This window comes from Giraffa tippelskirchi, chromosome 10 (assembly GCF_054371585.1).
Source record: "Giraffa tippelskirchi isolate mGirTip1 chromosome 10, T2T-mGirTip1v1.2.pri, whole genome shotgun sequence".
NCBI lineage: Eukaryota > Metazoa > Chordata > Mammalia > Artiodactyla > Giraffidae > Giraffa > Giraffa tippelskirchi.
In genome coordinates this window covers 62,343,670-62,365,543 of record NC_137284.1, presented here as the reverse complement: position 1 = coordinate 62,365,543, position 21,874 = coordinate 62,343,670, and the positions used below count along the sequence as shown (strand labels likewise).

Below are 21,874 nucleotides of genomic sequence, written 5' to 3'. Positions count from 1 at the left end.
TTATATCTGATAAAGTTATGTGTTCTCCATTCCTACTTTAACCTATCAAAAGAATAGTTGATATTTCCTTGTATTTAAAAAGCTGACCCTAAACAACAAGGTCCTACTGTATAGCACCAAGGTCCTATTGTATCTTCAGTATCTTGTAATAAATTATAATGGAAAAGAATATAAAAAAAGAATATACATACACTATAACTGAATCACTTTGCTGTACACTTTGCTGAAACTCACACAACATTGTAAATTAATTATACTTCAATTAAAAAAAAGCTGACCCATGTGGCCTTAATTATTTTCTTGATAGCACAAGAGGATTTCCATCTCATTTGAAAGAGTTATTGAATAAATTTTGCAAACATTTAATGTAGCAGCATTACAATGGCTGAAATGACCTATCTACCTAAATAAAAAGTGTATCCAAAGAGATCTGAAGATGGAAAATTATGTAAGAGAATATAGGTTATTTTAATATTCTGGAGTAGATACTGGAATTCATTCCTGGAGAGATCCTTCATTGGTAAGTCATTCTAGTTATGCAGACATGAAGAAGTACCTACTCAGTGTTTTGGGGAATTAACCTAAAAGGAGATACTGGCATTCAGAATTCTGTTTAGAAATGGAAGTTAATAGTACAAATAAGGCCACATAGAATCAGCAGTTTCCCCGCATCTGAAACACATTGTGTCGTTGGAAGATGTGAATGATTTCTGTGCAAATGTTCCTGCCAGGAACTGAGACTCTAACAAAAGAGAGAGACAACTCTCTGTTTGCTTTATGTTGCAGAAAGCACTGGGAAAAAGAAGGGGACTGAGCTGATAAAGCACCACCAACCCTGGATTGTTAGTGTCCCTTCTAATTCAAGGTTGAATGAGTCACAACTAAGGAAATATGCTATGGGCCATGACACTGTGTTCCTTATCCATGGGTTTGGAACTTTTTCCTTTGAAGGCAATGGATAGTCCCAGTAACAGGAAGGAAGATGAGCCTAAGGTACAAAAAGACTGCCTGCTTTTCTCTGTGTAGAGGCCGTTGGGTCTACTCTGCCATTTGTAGGTGTAGAAATGCCTGAAGCCTCCTGTTGATGAGAATGGAGCTGACAGCCCTACCACACAGAGATCCGCTAGGAAACCCAAAGGGAGGCTTATGCGCTCTTAGCAGAAGACTTCTAGCAGCAGCCTAAGCTGTGTTTCTCTGGTTCCTAAGTTTTCAGTAAACTCTTAGTAACAGTATGGTTTAGTCTCAGTGGGATGCAGGCGAATTGAAATTATCATTGGTAATCAGGCGTAGACAGATGGGCATAGGAGTGAGTTCATAACATGGGGGTCATCTGCCCCAGAAGAGGTGGCTTGGCAGCAAGAAGACAAGCCAGAGAACAGGAAAAATGAAGGACTGTTAGGGCGCTGCTCTGGGAAACTTCTGGAAATTAGTGGTTGAGATGAACACTTAAGGAGACTAATTTCTGCCAGGAAGACAATGAGGGTTCACACCAAAACACTTTGCATATAAAAAGGAAGTCTAAACCTCACTTGGTAGTCATAGGCTAGGAGGCCAGTAAAATATATGACTTTTTTGGAAAAATTTAAAAATAGAGATTTAAAATGCATGTTAAACTAGTCAGCTTGTAGTCATAAGCTGAGATAAACATATTAATAGAAATAGGAAATTTCAGCCCATTCTTTCAATAAAATGAGTTGTGTTAATATGTAACTTAATAAGAAGCAAAATTAAACATATTATAATTTAATGAGAAGCAATTTAACTTATTTCTGAGAGCTGCCATTCTTTTTTGACAAATTTTTATTTTAATCTTGTAATCATTTGATGTGATTAATCAGCCAATTAGCAAAGCAAATACTTTCCACATAAATGTGTTGGAAAATGATTATTTCTTTTACACATTCAATATGAGTCTGTTTTATATTTTTTATGATTAAATTGATGAGAATCATGTTATCATTTCTCAGTGCCAACATTCTGTGCCTGAAAGTCTTATTTTGTGCTAAATGTTTAACAAGGTCTTTCTGAAGGTAGGGTAAGAAGAAAACCTAAACCTTAGGTGAAATCCATGTAATTCAGCAAAAATATAATAACAAAGCCCTAAAAGAGGAACTTCTTCCCAATTCCTGGCTCTGCCATGAGATGTGGACATCACTTAGTTGATTCCTCTGAGCCTCAACTTCCCCATCTGTGACCCTAGAGGATTGTTTAGAAAGTGCAATAATAAAATGTATATGGGAAATACTCTAAAGGATTAGAGTGTTTATTACGACTTAAGTATCTATTACTGCTCAGGCCCATTGAGTCGGTGATGCTATCTAACCTCTGCTACCCACTTCTCCTCTTGCCCTCTTTCCCAGCATCGGCGTCTTTTCCAATAAGTTCATTCTTCACAGCAGATGACCAAAGTACTAGAGCTTCAGCTTCAGCATAAGTCCTTCCAATGAATATTCAGGGTTGATTTCCTTTAGGACTGACTGGTTTGTTCTCCTTGCTGACCAAGTGACTCTAAGGAGTCTTCTACAGCACCAGTTTGAAAGCATCAATTCTTTGGTACTCAGCCTTCTTTATGATCCAGTTCTCACATCTGTACATAACTGACCAGTTGGCAAAGTTATATCCCTGCCTTTGAATATAATATCTAGGTTTGTCATAGCTTTTCTCCCAAGGAGCAAACATCTTTTAATTTCATGGCTATAGTCACTATCCACAGGGATTTTGAAGCCCAAGAAAATAAAGTGTCACTGTTTCCACTTTTCCCCCATCTGTTTGCCATAAAGTAATGGGATCAGGTGCCTATATATCTATAGTATATATACTCAGTACATAAAAAAACCTAAAAATTCATCCTATACTATTAGAAATGGGTAGAAATGAGATAATTCTAGAAGGCTAGGTGAATGGGTGGATGGCTTGCTATAGATACAGATATAGATGTAGTTTTTTAACCTTTTACATAATTTCTCATTCCATTTTTACATACCTTATGGGACAAATCTTATTTTTCCTATTTTTAGGTGAAGTTCAAAGTGAAATAAAATCTTCAAAATAACTTAACTAGTCAGTGACAGAGATGAGGTTGAAATCCAGGCCTCCTCTATTTCAGAATCCTGTGTTCTTTCTTCCTTACCTCACTGTCTTCTCCTTGTCAGTGCTTGGAACCCACCTGGCCATATACCTGCTAATGCAAGAGACTTCAGAGATGTGGGTTCGATCATGGGTCAGGAAGATCCCTTGGAGGAGAGTGTGGCAACCCACTCCAGTAGTCTTGCCTGGAGAATCCCATGATCAAAGGAACCTGGGGGGCTACAGTCCATTGGTTTGCAAAGAGTTGGACACAACTGAAGTGACTTAACATGCATACATGTATAAGCAAGAATTATTAATGACTTCCAAACCAAGGGAGTCAAAGGTTATTGGGAAAAAGGACATTCACAGGGTCTCCAATTATTGCCACACAGAATACATATTAATTACAAATCCAAAACATTATTCTGACCTGTTTCATTTACCTAATACCATATTGGTCAATGTTTATTTTGCTTCCAATTTTTCTCATTCTAAGCACTGCTGTAAAACACTTTGATACACATAGCTTTGTACACGAACTAGTGTTCTAGAGAGGCAGCGTGGCTAGTGATTAGAAGCAAGGACTCAGGAACCAATCATAAACCAAGTCCTGGTTCTTCCATTTGTCAGCTGTGTGACCTTGGCTGAGGTTTTCATCTCTCTGCACCTCAACTTCACCATTCAGAAATGAAAATAACAATAGTGCCTACATCATAAAGTTGTTTTTGGAATCAGATGAACTTATATATGAAAAGGACTTGGAATTAGCATCTTCATCAAGTCAGCACTCTAGGCTGTGAGCTATCTCAACTACTATCGTTGCTGTTGTTATGGTATGATTGTGTTAAGGGAAATACATAATCAGGTTTAATTGATCTTAAGGAATTGTCCATGGGAGGGGCTGCAACAACATGTTTCCACTTTATCACAACCTCTCTAATATTTGATATTGTCGGATTTTTGTTGTCATTGTTTAAAAAGATTTTTTAAAAAATCTTTAATTGTTTTAATTTGAAAATTTCTGATTACTAGTGAATTTGGTTTTCTTTTAGTTTTTTTGGCCATTGCTTTTTATATTCTCTGATTATTCATCTGTTCATATGTTCTGCTTATTTTTTAATTGGACTGTCTTTGCTGTTAATAGGAACTCTTTGTATACTCTGGACTCTAAACTCTAGCCACTTGTACAAATTCCATAGGTGAAGAGAATCAACATCTATACAATACCAAGTGTCCCATCCGTGAACACAGTACCTGTCCTGTTACCAAGGTAGTCTCTCATTTCATTCAGTGAAGCTGTATCAAATTTCTCCATAAAGAGCTTCCTTCCCTTCTCTTTTCTTTCTTTTTTTTGTTTGATTGTTTTAATTTTTTTTGGTCTTAATAAGAGTAATTTTTTTAAGATAGTTGGTTTCTAATTTTGCTGCATTAAAGTCACAGAAAGTATTCTGTATATATTTAGTCTTTGAAATGTGTGACATCCATTTTTGTGAATATTCCATGTGCTTGAAAGTTATGTGTTTCACTGTCATTTGGTTGTAGAGTTCAATATGTGTATTATAACATGAAGTTTACGTTATTCAGTGCTTCCATATGCTTAATGATTTTTCCTACTTGATTTACGAGTGTCTGAGACGTGTTAAAGTCTCCCATTATGTGCATTATGGCAACTTTTTTTCTGATGTACTCCTTTGCTATCTTGTTGATTTTTTCTACTATTGTGTAGTTAAAACTTTATTTCTTAAAAATTCTTTATTTTCTTGAATGTTTTGAAATCTGCCATTCAAAAGTTTGAATCTACCTCATATGCTCCTCCTTCATTATTACAAACTTCAAGATAGCTTTGCCATCCTCTTTCCCCAAAAATTCCATTAATTGAACTTAGCCAGATAGGTTTAGATCTTTAGCACTCCATCCATATCAATAGTTACTCATATTGTTTACCTTCTGAGATGTGAATTTATTAACAGCTCAAGTAGAAATGTAATAAAATGCTCTGCTTTTTCAGACTCATACTTTCATCTGAAAATCTATTAACTGGATAGAGGAAAGCATGATATTTGATATATGAATTGTAGGAAAGGGAAAGAGATACAATAAATAAATATGATAGAGGCACTCCCCAACTTAAGTATAAGCTACATTCCAAGATTTCAATTGATAAATTGATCACGTGGGAGTTAGAGGATACTTGTTCTCCCAAGCGCAGTAAGTTATTTCCTCAGCTGTTTTCAACTGCTAATTAGGAAGCACATGTCCTCTGTGTTATTACCTTTTCCTCGGCACATATTTTCCTGGATATCATGACTTCATTTCTCATAAGCATTTTAGAGCTTGTTAATGATGGATTCATTTTAAAGCTCTATTAGATTTGAGAGTTCTAGCCAAGCATATTTTTTCCCCATTCAATTCCCTCTATCCTTCACTGGAACTCTCTTATTTTTATATGACCAAAGTCTAGTACATCACATCTGCCTCTTCAGTATTAGCAAAGTAGATAATTATTTATTTCTAATTCTTCTGTTTCTTTCAAGGAGGAGCTGAAGACTAAGACTGTAGAGAATGTGATGCAGGGTAATTATACTCAATCAGAATCTTTAAAGAAAACATTGCCCATGCTACCTTGTCTTTCAACTTTTTACAGACAAAGCCAAAGATGTTAGAGGTATATTTAAAGATCTTCTGACTTTGTTGATTTATTCCACATGAATTTGTCATAGTGATCAGTCGTTGTTGACTTAGTCTGGGCATTGTTTCTATACATACATGAAGCAAGCTTTGGAGGCACATTCTATATATTAGGAAAGATCTGCACACAGCGTTCAGTGGCATCCTTAGGCAGCCTGATTTCTTTCTTCTTACAAGAGCTAAGGTGATAATCTAAATGTAAGGCTTCTTTCCATTAACTGATTTCTATGAATCTCTTCTGATTATACACACATAGGAATCCACATGATGACTATATTAGTTTGCTAGGTCTGTCATAACACAGACCATAGAAATTTGTCTTCTCATAGCTCCGGAGGCTAGGAGTCCAAGTCAAGATGTTGTCAGGTTTAGTTTTATCTGAGCCCTCTCTTCTTGACTTAAAAATGTCATATTTTCATTGTGTCTTCACATGGCCTTTCTTCTGTGTGTGTGTGCTTGCCTGGTATGTCTTTGTGTGTCCAAATTTCCTCTTCTATGAAGGAAATCAGACAGATTGGATTAGAACCCTAATGGGGTTCATTAGAATGCTCTGATGGCTCAATTTTAACTTAGCACCCCTTTAAAGGCCATATCTTCAAGTGTGGACAGTGCTTGACATAAGCAGATACTTGTACTTTGGTCTGGTGACAGAGAAGGCAGTAGAAGAAGCATTGCAAAAAGAATTGAATCTAAATGATTTTTAGATCAAAGATGATTTGAATACCAGCAGTTTTAGAACATGATTATTTTCAAGTCTTGCTTAAAACCCCCATTATCTTCCAAAACCCAGCAAAGAAAGTAGTTCAGGATTTCCTTCAGGGAAATGAGGAGGGAGGCTTACCACTTTGGTCCCTTTAAGTTGGACTGAATAGTGTGGATGAAGCACCATCTTGGCAAGAAGGGGGTGGACCAACTGAAGAGGTCTCTTCCACTTCGAATTTCTGTGATTAACGTGTCTTGCTCTGATTTTCTGCATTTTCTAACAGTTTTGAAAATCTCTGCTAATGGAAAAACATTTTACGAAGAGATTGAAAGTAATTATAGTGCCTTTCTTTTTTTTTTTACCTAGAATATATAATCAATTTCATTTATTTCCCTAGTAAAACATTCACTGCAGGTTTAATCTTTGAAAGACAACTTGATTATCTGTTCTACAGAGCAAGTCAGGAGATATCATTCAATCATAACTTCCTGTTATGAAATGTTTATGCCCCAATCATTTTCATATTGAACAGGGATCTGATTAACACATAACATTTAAGGTGTGTGTGTGTTTCACAAAACAAACTGAGTAGGTAGCATGTAACATTATTGAAAGTAAATTGATATATTTAGTACCTTTGCTTTTAAAAAAAAAAGCTATTTTTTTCTCTTCTAGAGCTACATAATGTCCCGAATATTTTAAATAAAGGGTACTGTTCTGCACTTCAAAATCGTGTAATAAAAGCTCTTTGAAAGCAGATTAAATAACTTCCCACATACAGTTAATGTCATGGTACTCTTAAATAAAAAAAGAGGAAGGAACTAACGATGGGAAATAAAAATACACATTCTTATCTGGAAAGTCACCTTAGATTACACTTTAAAAAAAGCTAAGTTCTGTACATATTAAAGTTCTTTTGTAAAAGTATAAATAAAAAATTCAACCTAAATTAATATCTAGTATATGTGACCTATATTTCCCCAAGCATCCTCAGTCAGGGATTACCCTAGAGTAACAGTGTGTATGTTTAGTCATTCAGCTGTGTCTGACTCTTTGCAACCCTTTAGAGTGTAGCCTGCCAGGCTCCTCTATCTATGGGGATTTCCAGACAAGAATACTGGAGTGGGTTGCCATTTCCTTCTCCAAGGGATCTTCCTGAACCAGGGATCAAACCTATGTCTCTGGGTCTCCTGCACTGCAGGCAGATTCTTTACCTGATGAGCCATCAGGGAGTAACAGTAACAGGTATCAAACCCCAAATCTCTGGTTTAGGGTTTGCTATCTCCCTGGTGGCTCAGAGGGTAAAGCGTCTGCTCGCAATGCGGGAGACCTGGGTTCAATCCCTGGGTTGGGAAGATCCCCTGGAGAAGGAAATAGCAACCCACTCCAGTATTCTTGCCTGGAGAACCCCACGGATGGAGGAGCCTGGTAGGCTACAGTCCACGGAGTCGCAAAGAGTCGGACACGACTGAGCGACTTCACTTTCATCTCCCCATCAGCAAAACTGCCAGAACACCAGCCCCCAGATCCCGCACTCTGATTGAAAGGTGCTAATGAAAGATCACAACATTGCCTGTGTCTCTGTCCCATTTTGTGGGATATGATCTTTGTGCAAATTAGGAAAAGATGCTCTTTCTCCAAGCAGATGAAGAGAGGAACTGGATTTCAAGCACGTTCTAATTCCCTTGGCTGCATGTCCTTGAGCATGAACAACCAACATGTGTGTGGCAGCCCTGCCAACTCACCTCTTCTTTTGACCTGCAGCATTGGTACACTGTCTCTTTTCAGCCTACATGATCCTTCATGCTGTGTGAGCTTTGGTGGTGACAGTCTCTGTGAAACCTGTTTCTGCTGTTGTCTACCATGGTGGTCGTAGCTGTTCTTATTTAATGTCAATAATTTCCATGCTAAAACTATGGAAGAATGAGTCCCCCACAACTCATGCTGCATCCTTTTTTAAGAACCACACAGCAGAGCAAATCTGCTTGCTACATTTAAGGAATATAGCTTTTTGGAGGAGATCAGTCACCAAACTTTTGCAAGAAGTCACCAAACTTTCTTCCTAAGTGTCTATATTGGTTTTCATTCCCACCAACAATGAATGAAAGTTCCTGTTGCTCCACATCCTCACCAGCATTTGGTATTGTCAGTGTTCTGCATTTTGGCCATTCTAATAGGTGTATAGTGGCATCTCACTGTTATTTCAATTTGCAGTGCCCTTATGACATATATTGAACTTCCCAGGCGGCATAGTGGTGTAAAAAAAAAAAAAAAAATCCACTTGCCAATGCAGGAGACTCCAGAGACACAGGTTCAATCCCTGGGTCGAAAAGATCTCCTAGCACAAAAAATGGCAACTCACTCCAGTATTCTTGTCTGGAGAATTCCCTGGACAGAGAAGCCTGACGGGCTACAGTCCACGGGGTCATAAAGAGTCAGACATGACTGCGTGTGCACACTCTGCACCGTATGACGTATGTTGTGGACCATCTTTTCTTATGCTTTTTTGCCATCTGTGTATCTCTTTAATGAGATGTCTGTTAAAGTCTTAGACTCATTTTTTAATTGGGTTGTTTGTTTTCTTATTGTTGGGTTTTAGGAGTTCTTTATCTATTTTGCATAGCAGTCCTTTATCAGTATGTCTTATGCAAATATTTTCATCCAGTCTTTGACTTATCATCTCATTCTCTTCATCAGTGCATTTGTTATAGCTCCATCTCCTGAATAAAATGACACGTATTCCTTAGGACCAAATAAAGAGAAAATCTGAGTGAATGCAGCTGTTTAACTCAACTTTGTTCCCTTCCATAGTCTACTTGGGAAGCTAATGGCTTATCTCCCCCATCCCTTACCCCAGAGTCATTGAGAATATTGGTCCAAGAGGTCAGGAATCTCAACTTGTCTAGTCATTGTCTCTCCCAGAAAGTGTATGAGGTCCTCAGGCAAACAAAATCCTTTCCTTACTTTTATACCAGCTCTCAGAACCTTCTCAAAGATATGGGAACTGAGAGGAATCGGTAGTTTAGCCTTCTGCTCTAAGAGCCTCCCTATATACTTTTATATGACTTTAGAGGCTAAATAAAGAAAGAAACTGTACAAGAATATGCTTTATCCAATGATGAAGTGAGGTCACCCTGGATTTGAAGAACAAGGTAAAATCAGTCCTTATATGACTTGAATTAATCCAATGATCTTGCCCAATATTTTGTTAATGTGGGTTATGTTCTCACAGCCTCTCTGCCTTCCAGCCTTTGAGCTTGCTGTGTTCTGTGTGCTGTATGTTTTGCTTAGCATCAACCTAGACAGGAAAATCAGCATTTTCACTGGTCTCTAGGCCAAAAATAGTACCACTAATATAAAAGTTTTCATTTTTGGTATTCCATTTTTTAATTTCCAAGCTTCTTTTCTGCTTTCTGACTTTTCCTTTTTCTCTCAGCATTCTTAATCACAGTCTTGTTATAAAACTTATACTCTTATCACTCAGAGATTATCAGTGATAGTGTTTTCTGTTTATTTTTATGGCCTTGACTCAACTCATTTTCAAGTATTGACACTTAGAAGTTAATTGAAGACTGTGCAGTTATTCTCCAGAAATACTCTCCATTCTTTCAAGGCCCTGGAGGCTGACTGCTATAGATCACATCATCTGGGATCCTCAGCACCCTATTAGCTTCCTATTGGGTTCAACCAATGGAGGCACTGGCAAGTGCTAAGAAAAGAGAGGGAGAAGGAGATTGGTCATCCATTCGCATTTACTCTCTGCCGAGCCATTATCCTTTCAGGGCCTGTGTTCCTCCATTGCAGGGTTTCTTAACCTTGGCACAGTTGACATTTGGGGATAAATATTTCCTTGTTGTGAGGTCTGTCCTGTGCATCATAGGCTGTTTGGCAGCATCCCTGACCTGTTCTTGCTAGATGCCAGTAGCAATTCCATCTCCCCATTGTCTCAATCTCAACCAAAAATGTTTCCAGACATTGCCAACCTCCAAGGGAGAAATTGCCCCTCGTTGAGAACTGTCCTATTGCTGTGGCTGGAACAGCCCTCTCCACAGTTCCAGCTCAGACTGGACTCTAGTAATAGCACTCTCTCCTCTTGCCTTCTTAGGTCTGCCCACTTGTACTCCACCCTAGGCTGCTCACCGTTCTTTTTTGGTTCATTTGAATCTTCCCACCCATCTATAAGAAATCCCTTCATTATGGTCTCATTTACACGAGTCCTGTTAGCATGTGCCACCTATTTTCGAATGAGACTTCATTGTTCCAAGGTGTCATGCTAATGGGTGTATTGTGTTGAGCATGATTTTCACTGGAGGGTCATCTCAGATATCTGTTTTTATGTCTCTGAATTGCTGTCAGTGAAGTGATCAGGAGAGATGTGACAATTTGTGTCAGAAAAACGTTGGACAAGAAATTTGGAAGCCAGGTCTTAGTCAGCCTAAGCCTACGTTCCAGTTGACTTTTCTAGATGGAAAGTCAATCAATGCAACTGATTCAGGAAAGATGACCTTGATGAATGTCACATAAGGCACTGCTACCATTTCTCGTGGTGATTTTGTCCACCCCCAGCTTAGGGACTAACGCCATGTATCACCTTCCAGACTGTGGACTTCTTAAAATCATTATCCAAACTAAACTTTTTTCAAATGATAGATTTAATCTTTTACTTTCTAACATTGGAAATCCTATGCTTACACCACGTTTGAACACAACCACAATTATCATCTTCCCCACTGACCCTGTGCAGGGCGAGCTCATCCATGTTGCAGACAGGACCCAGGTTGCTCTTACTTTTAGCCAGAACCCACTCTTGCTGGAAATGACTGTGGCTCAGCCTCTTTGATGACATTTCCATCACTGTATCTGAGAACCAAGATAAAATATATGGTGTTCAAAATATAACCATCTCAACCATGTTGGAAGGATTTCCAGGACAGATGGTCCATTCGTGAGCAATTCCTCTTTCTGCTCTCACGGCCCCATTACTGCCACCATCACACAGTCTGTGTCATGTCTTCAGTGCAGTTTCTCCTCATTGCCCTGCCTGCATGTCTCATCCGAGTCACTTGTGTTTCTGATGCAAACCCCAAGCTGTTAGCATCTGCTTGTTGCCTCTTGAGAGAAGCCACAGCATCACAGGCATTTGGGTTTGCTGCTTGCCTGGTTGCTGCAAACCACCATAACGTTGGTTCCACATTGACTTCCCCCTCTGCTCTGCCTCATCCACACAGAGCAGGCTGACAGCACTTGAGCCCCACAGACTACACTGTGGAAAAACCCATTTTAGGGACATTCATCTCTTTGAAGCCTTCAATATGAATTTAAAATGAAAGGAATTAAGAGATGTAACGATCTTTCACCAGAGACTCTCTAAAAACTACAGAAAAAATAAAGGAAGAAAGTGAAAAAAATTATTTTAGCTAAAACTGACCAAATCCATAACAAACAAATGAGTCCTATTTCAGCCTTTTTGCCCCTCAAATAACTCCAGGACAGGATAGCAAAGCAGTCTCTCCAAAGCCAGAAAACATGATCAGAGATTTAGCCTTAATTTCTTTACAAAGGACTGGAATTCACCATCCTGAATAGCACAGAAAGTAAACCTGGAATTCTTAGGGTACAAATCAGGTACAAAGCTCATTTACAGATGATCTCTTCCAAACTCCCTACTTTGAATGCAAACCTTTACAAACTAGATTAAGAGCTGAAGTTCAGCATTCTTAGGATTTGCTAAAAGTAAGTACTTGAATGGGCTAAATACCACTTTGCTATTCAGTTGCTTAGTCATGTCCGTCTCTTTGTGATCCCATGGACTGCAGCACACCAGGCTTCCCTGTCCTTCACCATCTCCCAGAGTTTACTCAAACTCATGTCCATTGAGTTTCATGGACCATTTCATCCTCTGTCATCCCCTTTTCCTCCTGCCTTCAATCTTTCCCAGCATCAGAGTCTTTTCCAATGAGTTGGCTCTTCACATCAGGTATCCAAACAATTGGAATTCAGCATCAGTCCTTCCAATGAGTATTCGGGGTTGATTTCCTTTAGGATTGACTGGTTTGATCTCTCTGCAGTCCAAGAGACTCTCAAGAGTCTTCTCCAGCACCACAGTTCAAAGGCATCAGTTCTTTGGTACTCAGCCTTTTTTATTGTCCAGCTCTTGCATCCATACATGACTATTGGGAAAACCATAGCTTTGACTATATGGACATTTGTAGGCAAAGTAATGGCTCTGCTTTTCAATACACAGTCTAGTTTTGGCATAGCTTTTCTTCCAAGGAACAAGCGTCTTTTAATTTCATGGCTGCAGTCACTGTCCACAGTGATTTTGGAGCCCAAGAAAATAAAGTCTCTCACTGTTTCCATTGTTTCCCTGTCTGTTTGCCATGAAGTGATGGGACCAGATGCCATGATCTTTGTTTTTGGAATGTTGAGTTTTAAGCCAGCTTTTTTACTCTTGTCTTCCACTTTCATTAAGAGGCTCTTTAATTCCTCTTTGCTTTCTGCGATAATGTGGTGTCATCTGCATATCTGAGGTTATTGGTATTTCTCCCGGCAATCTTGATTCCAGCCTGTGTTTCATCCAGCCTGGCATTTCACATGATGTACTCTGCATATTAGTTATATAAGCATGGTGATAATACACAGCTAATTTCATATAATCCCCAGGGTTTACTTCCCACCAAGAACATGTAAGCATCACTCTTTAGCATGGCCCTGCTTCATAGACTTAGCTTTGAAAGGCAGGTTAAATCACCAAGGAGAATACAAAGAATGTATCCCTAGGAGAAGCAGGCAATTTATTTTTAGGCTTTCATCAGTAAAAAGAGCAACATTGCAAATGTGAAACTCTTTGCATTTCAGGGATAAATATAAAAATAGTTCCTATTTTTAAAAGGTAATCTGGTTTGTTAATTGCACTGTTAACTCTCTTGTTCTGCAGTGTTCTTATGTCAAATGCCACCCCCACACCCGAGTGAAGGTAACTGTTAGTGGCAGTGCATGAGATCACACAGAATCCCTTTCGAGCTGCAAGCAGAGGCACTGGATCCCAAAGAGCAAGATAAGCCATCTTCAGAGCAATCTTCAAATTATTCTGAGAACAGAATTTTCCTGGAGCATAGTGCTGGGAAAACGTGCTTGATTGAGCCTCTCACTTGCTCATGTTATCACAGAAGGACAGGTGTGGTTGTCATGTTTAATATCCTGTAAGAGGAAAGGCCTAGGGCAACAGTCGCAGTGGAAAAAGGTATAATATTAACCCTCATGGAAATTAGATAGTCCTAGAGGAAAGCCAGCACTTGAACTTAATAACAAAGCAGACGTTTCTTATTTTTCATTCTCCTTTGGTTGTATTTTCCTGGAATTCTTCGTTCAAGAATCAGGAATCTAGGCACACTTGGCCAATGTTATCTTAGATAGTGCAGCTGGCATTAATATCACCTGTGTGTGTGTGTGTGCGCGCGCATATGTGTGTGTGTGTTAGTCATTCAGTCGTGTCTGACTCTTTGTGATCCCATGGACTCTAGCCTGCCAGGCTCCTCTGTCCATGGGACTCTCCAGGCAAGAATACTGGAGTGGGTTGCCATGCCCTCCACTAGCGGATCTTCCTGACCCAGGGATCAAACCCGGGTCTCCTGCACTGCAGGCAGATTCTTTACCAACTAAGCCACCAAGGAAGCCCCAACATCACTAGTGCTGTAGCCCAAAACTGCTGGAAAATTATTCACAAAAAAAGGATTCATATCCACTTTGTTAGAACTCCCAGGTTACCTTTCCTTTTCTAGAAACCTTAAGAGCATCAAGAATTTCCCAAGAATTTTCACTGCTTGCAACAGAATACAGGTGACAATGGTGAGCCAAGACAGTGCTGGGAGGGCAGACACAGGGGCCCACCTCTCTGGGATTACTCTCACTGTGCTGCTACCTATGCGACTCTGAACAAGCTCTTTAAGGCTCTATTGTTTCATCTATAATGTGGAGGAAATAACAGCACCCATCTCACTGGGCTGTTGTACAATTAATTTTTTCCTCCCAAGATCCCCAACTCCCACACTTTCTTCCATCTTAGCAAATGTCCCGCCATCCACAAAACTGTTCCAGCTAGAAGTCAGAAGGTCCCCCTAAATCATTCTGTCATTCACACTCCCTAGCCAATTTGAGATTACGTCTGTCAATGCCACCCCGTGGCAAATCCAGCGTCTGCCCACAGCTCTGGCATCTTGGCCAACGGTGCTCTCATTTTCTCCCTCTAGCTCTTCCCCAGCTTCGCTACCACTGACTGCCCTTATCCAGGGTGTTCCTCTGGCCTGGTCGACACAGGGGCCACCTTCACATGTCTCCCTGCTTCTACTCTTTACAGGGCTTAGTTACTATTAAGTAGCCCACGTGATAATCTGGAAAAGGAAATCCCGTTATTGCCTTGCTTAGAAGCCACCAGTTTCTCCTACTACACTGAAAATCCATGCCGAGCTCTTCATCAGGACTCTTGCCTCTCCTCTCACCTTTTCTCACTCACGTCAGCTTTCTCTCCTTCCTAGAGCACATTCCCTTCTTAGTGCCTTCACCCCACTGTTCTCCTCTGCCTTGAACTTTGGTCCCTGTCTTAGCCTATTCAGGAATACCACAGACTGGATGGCTAATAACAAAAGACATTCATCTCTCACAGTTGGGAAGATTTCTCACAGATTTCAGGTTTTGATGAGATTCAGATTCAGAGTTTGATGAAACCTCACTTCCGTGTTCATAAGTTCCATCTCCTCCATGTGTCCTCACGTGATGGAGGATCTTCATGGGGTCTCTTTTATAAGGTCGTTCATTAATCCCTTCCATGGAGGCACTAATCATTTATGACATCATCCCCTCCCAAAGGCCCCACCTTCGAATACTATCACATGGAACGGATAGAGCAGCCCTCAGACCTGATGTGACACTGCATGATTCGAATCTCTGCTCAGCTCAGCCTGTTACCAGAAGCCTTCCCCGACCACACAGTCTAAAGTCGACCATCGCGATTTCACTTGCTACCTTTGCCTCATGCTATTTATCAGAATCTAATCCATCTTGTCTATTTAATCCATTATCCACTCCCCCAGTAGGAAACAGTGCCCGAGAGAACAGCAATCCAGTCAAGCGTTACTCACTAGCTCTCCTCCCAGAGGCCCTGAATAGTGCCTCGAGGCACAACAATATGTGCTGAAGAAACAAATAGAAAATGGTTTGTATGCAAGTACTTAATGAATGTGGAGGATTTTATATTAAGAATACTTTTTTTTTATCCCAGTCAGTTTTGTTGGCAAAGTTTAAATTTAAAATCAATTTTTGTATTTTTTTCTAATAGTAATATTAGTGGTTTGGGGGAGGGGGAGGCAAGAAACGGCCCCCTGAGAGAGGTGGAACCTTTGCAGCAGGTCCCAAAGGCTCCAGAGTCATTATTTTGCAAAGGGAATTTATAACAGGACCTGTCACTTGAGAAACAGTGAAACTTAGATATATATCTTCCATTTAATTCCTTTTCTGGGTATTCAGCATGGTTCTACCATTGAACACTTAATTCTAAATTCCAGATATGTTCAAGTTAAATCCCTTAGATATAAAGAAAATCAGCACCAACTTCTCCACTTTCTCCAGTGTATAATGCACCCTTTTCATAGAAAAATTAGCCATGAACAGAAGACCTTAATAGACATTTTTCCAAAGAAGACATGCAGAAGGCTAGTGGGCACATGAAAAGATGCTCAATATTGCTCCTTATTAGAGAAATACAAATCAAACCAACAATGAGGTACCACCTCATACCAGTCAGAATGGCCTTCATGAAAATGTCTACAAATAACAAATGCTGGAGAGGGTGTGGAGAAAAGGGAACCCTTCTACAGTCTTGGTAAGTTGGTACAGCCACTGTGGAGAATAGTATGGAGGTTCCTCAGAAAACTAAAAATAGAATTACCAGCAATCCCACCCATAGAGATAAACCTAGACAAAACTATAATTCAAAAAGATGCATGCGTCCCTAATTTCATAGCAGCACTGTTCACCACAGTAAGACATGGACACAGCCTAAACATCCTTTGACAGATGAATGGATAAAGAAGATGTGGTACATGTTTACAATGAAATACTACACAGGCATAAAGTAGAAGAAAATAATGTCGTTTATAGCAACATGGATGCAACTAGAGACTATCGTACTAAATGCAGTAAGTGAGAAAGAGAAAAGCAAATACCTTATGATATCACTTATATATGGAATCTAAAATATGATACATATGAATCCATCTACAAAACAGAAACAGACTCATAGACATAGAGAGCAGACTTATGGTTGCCAAGGGTGGTGGTAGGGGAGAGTGGTCTCGGTAGGTAGTCTGGGAGTTTGAGATTGGTAAATGCAAACTATAACATTTAGAATGGATAAACAGCCAGATTGTAATGTATACCTTGCTGTTTAGTTGATAAGTTGTGTCTGATTCTTCTGTGACCCCATGGACTGTAGCCCGCCAGGCTCTTTCTGTTCATGGGATTTCCTAGGCAAGAATACTGGAGTGGGTTGCCATTTCCTTCTCCAGGGGATCTTTCCAACCCAGTGATCGAACCTGCATCTCCTACATTGGTAGGCAGATTCTTTACCACTGAGCCACCAGGGAAGCACAGGGAACTATATTCAATATCCTATGATAAAGCATATGGAAAGAAATATTAAAAAAGAATATATTATATATGCATATAATTGAGTCACTTTGTTGTACAGCAAAGATTGGCACAGCATTGTAAATCAACTATATTACAATCAAAATTGATCAATCAATCAAACCCTGCCATTATGAACATGGAGGGAAAAAAAAAAAAAAGAAAATATCATTCCTTGGAGGCTAGGGATTTTATCAAGATTTCCTGGTGAGCATAACTTACATTTGCACTGATAAGTTAAACTCAGTGTTTCTCTATAAATAGGGAAGCAATTTGGTTGAATAAAGTAGATTGGTGCATTGAACCCTTTTAATTGTTTTATGTGGAAAAGTTTCCTGACAGGTTCTTTAGCATGACTGGTACATAAAATTATATCTGTGGTACACAGCTTGTCTCTCAATAATAATCATAATATAGTTGGAAACCTAGTGATCCAGCCAATGACTCTGTGTCAACATAACCTTTTTGAAAAGGATTACGATTTATAATATACATATGTCTACCCTTTCTTCAGAATCCAAGTTTATATTTTATAAGTGACTGGGCAGCCTTTTGGAAGGGTTGTTGTTGTTCAGTCTCAAAGTTGTGTCTAACTCTTTGTGACCCCATGAACTGCAGCACACCAGGCTTCCGGGTCCTTTACTATCTCCCAGAGCTTGCTCAAACTTGTGTCCATTGAGTCAGTGATGCCATCCAACCATCTCATCCTCTGTCACCCCCTTCTCCTTTTGTCCTCAATCTTTCCCAGCATCAAGGTCTTTTCCAATGAGTCAACTCTTTGCTCAGGTGGTCAAAGTACTGGAGCTTCAGCTTCAGCACCAGTCCTTCCAATGAGTATTCAGGGTTGCACCCTTCCAATTCCATAGATAGAGCAAATCCATTTTAAAAGAATTCTAAATAAGGAGATTTAGAGTAATATTTGACTGTGTAACTGTATGCACACAAATAAGACCTATTCCTGTCATCAAGAAGCTTACAAGCTACTGAGAGATAAATGTTCAAACAGAGTAGAAATGTTATTTAAGGCCAATTAGCATAATTCCTAGTGAGAGAAGAGCAGATATAAAAGTCAGACTCAGCAAAGGCTTCGTGGGGAATGAAAGGTGAGCTGAGACTTGAATGCTAAGTGGCAGGATAGGAGCAAAGAAACAGGGTGGTTTCCAGCACAAAGGGAACAATGTATTTAAGGGAGGATGACACTAAATAAAGAGGTAAGGGCCAGCACAAAGGATTTATACTACCTACAAAGTGTGTAGGTTTTCTTTTAGGCAAATAGAAATATTAAACTGAGAAGCATAGACATAAACAGATTTCTGTTTAAGAACAGGACTGTCCAGCAAAACTTTCTGTGACAGTGGAGATTGTTCTGTATTTGCACTATTCATCATGGTGGTCACTTGCCACAGCTGGCTACTGAGTGCTTGAAGTATGACTAGTGAGACTGAAAAAAATGAACTTTTTAATTGGATTAGGAGTATGTTGACAAACTGTATATGGCTAGGGGCTACAGTATTACTGCAAATTTTGAAAGATACACCTCACCCATATTTAGGGTTAGGTTGAGATATGAGCTGTAACAAGAAAGCCCTAAAGCAAGTTATTTTGAAAGTCCAGGAGACTGTACTATTGAAGACTGAAAAAAGGGTAGTAGCAGCTGAGAAGTAAAGGATGGGGTACCTCACCAGGTAGGCCAGGTAGACTTGCACCCTCAGTTCCTGGGCTCAATGACCAGCGCAGCCAATATAAGAAATTAGCCCTGAAGGGATTGATTGGATATGGATAAGAAACAAATGCTAAAAATGAAATCTCTTCCAGGCTGGTTAATAACACATTTTTTTCTCTTCAAAATATATAGGACAAGGAGAGGAAAAGGTTAAGCCTTTCTGTAAAGAATTTGCATACTTGGTCTCCAAAATTTGGGAGAGAGAGAAAAGAGTGCCCACTGAGAGAAGAGAGCAATTTATAGCTTCTCTGAGGCAGTGAAAGGAACTGGGATAGGTTTGTATGAGTCCTGCAGGAAGAGCCCTCAGATCCTGCTCTTTCAGAGTGCTCTGGAGAGCAGCAGGGCCTCGTGGGAGGAGATGATAAGTGAGACCAAGAAGCTGGATGTAAGGCCTCGGTGCACTCAGCTTCAATAAAGACCTATGCTTCCAAATTTCAACTTACCAGGTGGCACTAGTGGTAAAGAACCATAAGAGATACTGGTTCAATCCCTCATTGGGAAGATCCCACAGAGGAGGAAATGGCAACCCACTCCAGAATTTGGCGTAGAGCTCCAAAATGAGTTGGCAGGGCTGCATTTTCTTCTGGCAGTGCTAGGGACAACCTGTTTCCTTGCCTTTTCCAGCCTCTAGAGTCCCACCTTCATTCTTTGACTTCATCTGCCTTCCCCCTTAACCTCTCCCCTCCCTCTCTCTCTCTCTCCTTTTCCCTCTCTCTTCCTCTTCCTTTCCCTCTCCTCTCTACTACTGTTGCCATATCTTCTTTTCTGACTTTCGCCCTTTTGCCTCCTTCTCTTAAGGATTCTTGTGATTACACTGGGCCCAGGCAGATATTAGTGAGCCAAGATAACCTCTCCATCTTAAGATCCTTGACATTTGCAAAGTCCCTTTTACCATGTAAGGTAACATCATTACAGATTCTGATTTCAGGGTGTAAATATCTTTAGGAGGCTATTATTTTGTCTATTACACCAACCTACATGGATAAAATCTTATTTTAATGATTGATGAGAAAGATGTAAATTTTGCGTTGTATTAAAATTAAGTTATATCAATATACTTCATAAATTTTAAGTAGGTAAACCTTTTTCTAGGACTTAAATTATAAGTAGGTAATTTATAAGTAGGTAAACCTCTTTCTAGGACTTAAATATTGTTTGAGAGCTAAAGCTTTAGCTTCATCAACATTTATTATGTCAGCATTTGACTTATAATGGCTGACTCTTTTCCCTTCATTTTTTTTTCAATGTATCATTTATTTTTTAATTGGAGTATAATTGCTTTACAATGTTGTGTTACTTTCTGCTATTCAACAAAGTGAATCAGCTATGTGTATACATATACTCCCTCCCTTTTGAGGCTCCCTCCCACCCCTGCATCCTGCACCTCTAGGTCATCATGGAGCACCAAGCTAAGCTCCCTGCGCTATACCGATATTTCCCACTTAGCTATCTATTTTACACATGGTAATATATGTATGTCAATGCTACTCTCTCAATTTTCCCTTCATTTTTACATTAACTAAATCGTGTGAAATTAAAGAGGTCAGATTTCTCAGAGCCTCAGTCTCCTCCAGTGTAAGTAAGATAAGGGAATTGAATTGGTCCATTTCTGAGGTCCCATTCAGTTAGAATCTTATCTATACTGTTTCCTATTATTCTAATTTACATTCAGAATTACATTCTTAAAACCAGCAGAAGTTCTGGTTTCTCCCTAGAGCTGCAAAAGCCAGACTTTGTTTTTGATTTGGATTTTGCTCTGTTCTATGTGCCTAAAGCAGCCTAACAGAGTTTATCATTGGGGACTAGAAAAACAATGCATAATTCAATTTTACCCATATCCACACATAAATAAAAGGCACAAACTTTATAACTAATCTGATAAATAATAGCTCTCTTGGACTGTTTGCATAGCAAATAATGATATACATATCACTTATGGTAGGTAATAAGAGATGCTATATTTGCATAAATCCTAAGGGTATGAGTCATCATCCAAAATGTTTAATTGCTTTCCTGTTTTCCATGATGTCATATTTCACTGGAAATACTAAGTTTCAAGTGAATGTTCAGTATTTCACACTTCCTGGAAATCATTTAAATGAAATGAAATGAAATAATAAAGGAGGCAAACTTTTTAAATGTAGGAGTTTTTGTTTGTTTATTTTTTATTGAGCAAGGGACTTGAGTGGAGAAAAATACCATTCTGGGTACTTGCTACTTAAAATCTCAAGCTATTAGTCTAAAACTAGTAAGTAGACATCAGAATTCATCAATCACTAGATTCATCTTTTGTTGTTGCCCATTGCGTATTATTCTCAACTTTATTTGGAACATGTCTAACTTGACCTGATAATAGGATACATGTAAACTAGCCTGAGCGCTGGCCCCTGTGAAGATACTGGTCCTCTATAGCACCTTCTTCTTTCTCACTTGGTTACTACCTATTGGCAGCCATGGGCTGTTGTACTATGATTTATAATAAGATACGTATGTTTGGTCTTCATTCACTTTTCTTGGCACAAAGCTCCTAAAACCTTTGTATTTTCCTGGGATAGCACGACAAAGGTGTCTTCTGTTAATGAGCTGATTCTTGGAACCCAGCTAAAGATGGGAGCTGATTTCCAGGAGAGCCAACCATGTGCTTAGTGGGTTGGAACTTTCAATTCCACTCTCCTCATCTCCAGAAGTAGGGAAGGGACTGGAGGTTGAATCAATTGGCAATGGCCAATGACTTAATCAATGATGCCTATGTAATGAAACCTCCATAAAACCCCAAAAGAATAGGTTTGAGAGAGCTTCCAGGTCAGTGAACCAGAATGCTTTCATATGCCACCGTGCCAAGTCCCAAACACCGCCAGGATAGACACTCCTTTGCTTGGAACTTCACCTTCTGTATCTCTTCATCTGACTGTTGATTCGTGTCCTTTAACATCCTTTGTAATAATCCAATAATAAGGTAATGATTTAGTGAGTAAACTGCTTTCCTGAGTTCTGTGAGCTGCTCTAGC

The 21,874-nt window shown here is 39.4% G+C and overlaps 1 protein-coding gene across 3 annotated transcripts in view; it reads left to right on the top strand.

Annotated features, from left to right (window-relative positions):
* LOC145522701 (uncharacterized) overlaps window positions 1-21,874 on the top strand; it is a 514,463-nt gene that overhangs the window by 269,672 nt on the left and 222,917 nt on the right. Inside the window, exon 1 of one of the 3 annotated variants that reach the window (XR_014066130.1) lies at window positions 15,357-16,337. The exons of the other annotated variants lie outside the window; for them this stretch is intronic. The gene's annotated coding sequence lies outside the window, so the exon portion shown is untranslated. Of the gene's footprint in view, window positions 1-15,356; window positions 16,338-21,874 lie in introns of those variants that run through there. 3 annotated transcript variants of the gene reach the window in all.